Raw genomic sequence first — 7,017 nt, forward strand, 5'->3', positions numbered from 1 at the left:
GATCGTTTTGCAAACCCCACTTTGGAGACCACTGTTGTAGAGGATCCTTTTGAAGTAGGGCTGCCCAAGATTTGTCACCATTCCCTGCTTGCTCCATGACAGTACATGAGCAGTGGTTCTCAGTAATGGATCTATCACAGACCCCTCTGAGGTTAAAATCGGAGTTAAGCAAGACTGCATCATCACTTCAACTCTCTTCTCAATATTCCTTGCCGCAATGCTACCTCTGACCATCAATAAGCTTCCAGTTTAGCTCCATAATAGAGCTAAACTGTCTAAAGTAAGCTGTTTAGCCTCAGTCAATTCCATGCCAAAACCAAAACCACCCTGACCACCAAGACCACCCTGACGTCAATCACTGAGCTCCAGTACACTGATGATGCTGTAGCATGTGCTCACTTGGAAGTAGACCTTCAGGCAATTGTCAGTCTTTGCCAAGGCATACAAGAAAATGGGGCTGACACTTAACATTTCAGAAGATTAAGAGCCTCCACCAACGAGCTCTTAAAGAACAGTCCTCAGCTCCTGTAATCCAGATTCACAATGAGACTCTGGAGAATGTTGAGTATTTCCTGTACCTTGGAAGCCATCTCTCGCAGAAAGCTGACATCAACCAAAAAGATCCAACATTGCCTCAAATGTGCAAGTGCAAGCTTTGAACACCTGAAGAAATGGATGTTTGAAGACTGCAATATCAGATCCAAAACCAAGTTTATGGTTTAATCAAGCAGTTGTGATCCCCATCTTACTATACAGATGAGAGATATGGACAACGCACAGGAGACATCTAAAGTGGTTGGAGAAGTACCATCAGTGCTGCTTGCAGAAGATCCTCCGAATCTAGCAGAAAGACGGATGCGCCAATATTAGTGTCCTCCTATACCAGGAGTAGAAGTGATGACCATCCAACATCAACTTTGTTGGGTTGGCCATGTCATCCAGATGTCCTACTCCAGACTTCCCAAGAAAGTTTTATTTTCCCAGCTCAGCCAAGGCATACAACTCAAGAGAAAGGCAGACAAATAGCTTCAGGGACATCCTCTAGGCCAAATTTAAAAAAATGCAACATCAATGTCAACTTGTGGGAGACTACTGCCTTGGGCTGCCCCAAATGCAGGAAGAATTTGTTGCAAGGATCTCAGGACTTTGAAATCTTATGACAACAACAGGAGATAGAAAACTGTGACCGGCAGAAAGAGTGCATCATGGACCAGATGAAGAATCCAGCACTACCCATTCCACATGGAAACACTTGTCCAAGCTTCAGTAGAGTCTATCCATCCTGGATAGGCCTCATCAACCATCTTTGGGCACACAGATAAGAGGCTCCCTGCCTCTGCATGCACTCCTAGGAAGGGGGGAATAGGGGTGGGGGCACATGTCCCACAGATCTGTGTGAGAGGTGGCAGGCAGCTTGCATCCGCCCCCAGCTGCACTGCCATGGCAAGGTGCCCCCTGCCTGCTCAGCAGCAGCAGCAGAGATGGCAGTGTAGAGTTGTGCCCCCCAACTGCTGGGGGGATGGCAGCTAGGGCTGTGCAAAATGGGCTGTATTTGATTCAGATTCAGCCCAAATTGGGGACAGTGATTCGATCCATTGATTTGGATCACTGACCCTGATTCAATTCAGCTGAATCTGAAGATTCGATGCCGATTCGGGGAATCAGTGATTTGGACACAGGCACAGCTTTGAAAGTTTTCTTCTACGTACCCTGAGGTAGCAGCACAGCTCGTGATTGCTGCAGTGCTGGGGAACATGGAGTGTCCCACAGGAGCACGAGGGGCTCTCCAGGGTGCTTGGCAGCAAACCCGGAAGTGGACCAGAAGTACTTCAGGTCTACTTCTGTGTCTGCCTGGAAGCACGCTGGGGGGGGAGGGGGGGTCCCCCCATACCCTGTGGCTCAGCAATCCGCTGCAGGGCAACCCTGGGTGTGCCCCCCCTAGACCCAGGAGGCACCAGTCGCTGAGCCAGGGGTGGGGGTGGGGCACACTGGGTCCTCCCCGTGCTCTCCCCCAGTGGACCAGGAAGTGGACTGGAAGTGCTTCTGGTCCACTTCTGGGTCTGCTGCTGAGTGTGCTGGGGAGCCCCCTGTGCTTCTGCCCCAGCATTGCAGCATTCAGAGACCCTCCTACCTAGCGGTATGTAGAAAAAACATTTTAAGCTGTATTTATGTCCGAATTGCCAAATCTGTCTGAATCTCTATGAATTGATTTGGAGGGTTCTGATTTGATTTGGGGTTCTGACCCAAGATTAAAGGGTCCTCCGATTCAATTCGGAGATTCGGCCACCAAATTGGGCCGAACCTCTGTCTAATTGAACCAGGGACTGAAGCTTCGCCCAGCCCCAGTGGCAGCAGGGCGGGGAGCCCCAAGCCTGAAGCAGGCAGCCCATATCTGCCCCCCTCTCCCCCCAACCATTGGCTCTGCTCTGGCAGAGCCATGGGGGAGGGGGTTGGTATGAAGCATCATCTTAGACCCCAACTCCCTGGCAAAAATAGAAGTCAGCACCTATGGCTGGCATGTTTTAGAACGGAGATCTCTTTCAATAGTGTTGCACAGAGTTCAATGGATTTCCTTAATGAGGTTAAATGTAGTTCAATCTCTCTATAAATTGCCCCAGGCTTTGTTCGCAGCAGCAATGACTTCTCTCACCAGTTAAACTGAGCTACTGAACCAGCTTTGCCAATACAGATTTAAGCAATAACCTGATGCTAATTTATAAAGTACCTTGAGAATTGGTTAATTGCTTCCCACTCTGGCTTTCTTTATTCTTTGGGACAGGCACAAAATCTAGAAGCCTGCTATGCACTAACACTGGTAGTTTCCACATCTCACTTTTAAAAGGTAGTTAATGGATCTTGACAAACCGACAGAAGGGTGAGCTGAGTCATAACACTTAATAATTTATCTTGGGGGACCACAGTTGCAGATGAAGAATGGTCAAAGCAAACTGGCATTAGGACTCAGTGTTTCAATTCATAGGGGAGAATTATGGCATTAAACTGCAGCTGCATATCAACTGTGATCCATCTATAATGCATTTAATTACAGCCAAATGCAAAGAAAAACCAGGAGTTAAAGTCTCCAGTTGGACAAACATAACTTGCATTAGTTGCAAAGCAGTTTTCTTACTTAGGTAATTAAATACTATTTCCTTTCCTGGAAGGGGGAGTGGGGTTCCAAAGAGGACGGAGCTAGACTTTTCTCAGTGGTGAAAGACGACAGAACAAGGAACAAATGTCTCAGGTTGCAGCGAGGAAGGTTTAGGTTGGATATTATGAAAAACTCTCTCACTAGAAGAGAGGTGAAGCACTAGAACAGGCTAACAGAGAGGTGGTGATAAAAACCCCCAAAGATGGAGATGTCAAGGCCCAGTCTGACAAATCCCTGGCTGAAATAATCTAGTTGGGGATGGTTCTGCTTTGAGCAGGGGGTTGGACTAGATAACCTCCTGAGGTCCCTTTTAACCCTAATTTTCTATGGACACTTTTATACGTACTCCGGGGCTTGGGGTGGGGAGGAAAGGAGATGGTGCTTTAATTAGTGTGGCTCTGAGAGCTGCTCTAATTAAAGCGCCACAATGTCTCATGCATCAGCACGCCTGTGCTTCAAGATGGTGGCAGGGAGCTTCAACTAAAATTCATTTGATGAACAATGGCATGAATAATTCTTTCTTCCTTGGTTCTGAATATACACATACTTAGAGACAGGCAAGTCTCTCTTAACCAAATGTTGTTGATTCAGCCTTTATTTTTTCCTCATCATGGAATCAGTCTTTATCCCATTAGACCATTTTTGTTCTTCCTTCAACTCCCCACAGTGTGTCACCTTCTTACTGACATTCAGCTGCACAGAACAAATACAGTATTGTAGGCAGTCTTGTTAATGTCCTATAGGATGTAGCCACTAGCTCCAATCTCTATTATGTAATGGCACAATCACTACAAAAAAGAGAAGAGGAGCCGATTTACTGCCCTATTACACTGCAAGTTTGCCTGCATCCCAGTGTCTATTATCATTGTTAGGTCTCTTTGTCCATTACTAACCATAAGCATGTTTCTTTCCATTAAAATGTCTGTACTTACGATTACTCTCCTCTCCACCCCACTGCCATCCCTCCAAGATATTCTGCTTACGTTTATTTAGGCTGAATTTCAAATCTCATTCTTTTAGCCAACCCCTCCAGCTCCCATTGCATTATTTTCTGCCTTGACAGATGTTCATGCTACTTCATTTTACTAGTATCTGCAAATGTGGAGTTTCATTATATCCAGAAAAGGGACAACAGCAGTCAATCGCTTTATCAGAAGCAAATATAGAAATTCTACTAGGTGGGGAGATGAGTAGGTAATGGTAATCAGTCTTCAAGCTCTGGAGAACTTAAACCATTAACCAGTAAGATAAATCAGCAATGTCTGAAAACAGTGCTCGAATGACTTAGAATGCTAGCATGTACAGACAATGACTATAAGACACCACTAAGCACTGTGTCCATTAGCATGCTCAGACATTAATAATAATGTTGCACCTGTGCAGGTGCAGACCTACTGAATCCGCTCTTGCCATTGATTAACATGTAGTCGGAAATGCAGCAGGTACTTATACCATTACATTCAATCCCAAAACCCCAAGAACTCAATAACAGAAATAGGCATCATTTCTCTAAAAGTGCTCACCATCTATTACAGACGAACTTTTAGAAAACGAAGTACCTGCATAACCACTCTGAACACTAAAATTCACAAAATCCCAACACATTTGGGTCCCAGAAATGTAAGTGGATTGCCTCAACACCAATAATGGCTACTTGTACAGACTGGCAATGGAGAAAACTAAAGCTGATCTACATGATTTGGCCAAGACTAGGGATGTGAAAGGTTAAATGTTTAAAAGATAAGTATATTTGTTTAATGCGTTACCGGTTACTGCTTAGTGTGGGGTGCAGTCTGGAGGGGAAAGGAAGCGGCACAGTGCCCCAGAAACCAGAAGGCAGCAGGGCAGGCAGGAGGGAGGAGGGGGACTAGTACCCACAGCCCAGAACAGGGGTGGGCAAAATAATGGCCCGTGGGCTGCAGCCAGTTCACCAAAGGATTTTGTTTGGCCTGTGGCGGGTCCCTTGGTCCCACCCAGCCCAGGTGCGGGAAGCAGCTCAGGCTGTGGCTTGTGTGGCTGCTCCTGCCGCCCCTGGATGTGCAGCAGGGCTGGGGCCATGCAGCAGTCAGGCTCCGTTTTACAGCAGACCCGGTAGCAGTGGCTCCTTCTGGCTGAAACACTGCCTGCCTGTAAGAGGAAACCCACCATTTCCCCAAGGGAACCTAGGCAACATGGGAACCCCTGACTGGTAACAGGGGACCCCCCCCATGACCTCCCACAGTATGTGCAACAGTGGGAGCTGCCCCACCCTCCCCATGCCCCCCAGATGAACCAGTCCCATCCTGCGCTCCACCCCACCCCACCATGGCTGGGCAGCGCTTGCCTCAGGCCCTGCCTCTGCCCCAGCCCTACTCCCTCCCTCACCATGGGGACCTTGATCTGCACACCCCCCCACCACATTCCTTCCCCACCCTCTGTTATTCACCAAACAAAAACACAGACAAAAAAAAAATTACAAGCAAATGTTCTTCAATTTCTTGTTCTGCCCCAATACAAAAGTGTTATAATACATGCTCAAGTTACAAACTCAAAGGGAAACTCAGATAAAATGAGCAAGGAGGTAAACTAAGACTTGTTCTCAAATTCCTTTAGCTCTCTTAATAAGGAGTACTAGAAAAGGATTTCTACATTTGTGTAGCTTCTGGCTCAGATGGATAGAAGAAGGTGAAATGGTCTTGCAGTAGTTTATAACAGTTTGACCTTGTCATCCCTTGGGGCACTCTGGTGAACAAATGTTCCCCCAAATACTGGTGGTCACCCCCGATAAATGTATAGGTGGCCATCAGATCACCCCTGAGCCTGAGTTTTTCCAGGCTAAAGAGTCTCATAGCTCTCAGCCTCTTGTCATAAGGTTTGTTTTCCTGACCTCTGATCATGCATGTGGCTCTTCTCTGGACTCTCTTGAGCTTCTTCACATCCTTTTTGAATTGTGAAGCCCAAAACTGGACACAGTACTCCAGTTGTGGCCTCACCAAGGCCAAGTACAAGGGGAGAATGATGTCCTGGGATTTGCTTGAGAAGCATTTATGGATACAAGCCAGCATTTTGCTCGATTTACTAGCAGCAGCATCACATTGAAGGCTCATGTTCACCTTGTGGTCAATCATGACCCTCAAGTCCCTTTCATCCATAGTGCTAGCCAGCGTAGCACTGCTGAGCCTATAAGCATGCTGTGGGTTTTTCTTCCCAAGGTGGAGAATCTTGCATTTTTCAGTGTTAAACACCATCAGGTTCTCATCCACCCATTTCCTGTCCTCAGGTGTGGATGCTTTACTCCAAAGTTTGGTGTCATCGGTGAACTTGGCCAATTCACTTCTGACACCAATGTCCACATCATTAATGAAGATGTTGAATAATATAGGCCCAAGGACAGAGCCTTGAGGGAACCCACTGGTCACAAGGCACCATGCCGATTGACTTGCGTCAACCACCACCCTCTGGGTCTGACCATGGGGCCAGTTCCACAGCCAGCGAATCGTGGTGGACCTGAGGCCACAGCTGGCCAGTTTTGCCAAGAGGTGATCATAGGATACCAGATTGAAGGCTTTTTTAAAGTCAAGATATATTACATCAATCTCCTCTCCCTTGTCCAGGTGATAGGTCACATGGTCATAAAAAGGAAATAAGATTCATCAAGCCAAGTTCAAGTTCAACCTCAATTCTGTACATGGTCTTTTTATGTAACAATTTGTATGGGTTTACTAAGTGTATTTTTAAACTGATTAAACCAATGCAAAACACCTGTCTAAGTCAATATAAAGCTTCAGTAAACTTGATTCCATCTATGTTTGAATCAATTAAGAGTGCCGTGTGTGTGTGTGTGTGTGTGTGTGTGTGTGTGTGTGTGTGTGTGTGTGTGTGTGTGT

This window comes from Crocodylus porosus, unplaced genomic scaffold (genome assembly GCF_001723895.1).
Source record: "Crocodylus porosus isolate Cpor-Errol unplaced genomic scaffold, CroPor_comp1, whole genome shotgun sequence".
Lineage (NCBI taxonomy): Eukaryota > Metazoa > Chordata > Crocodylia > Crocodylidae > Crocodylus > Crocodylus porosus.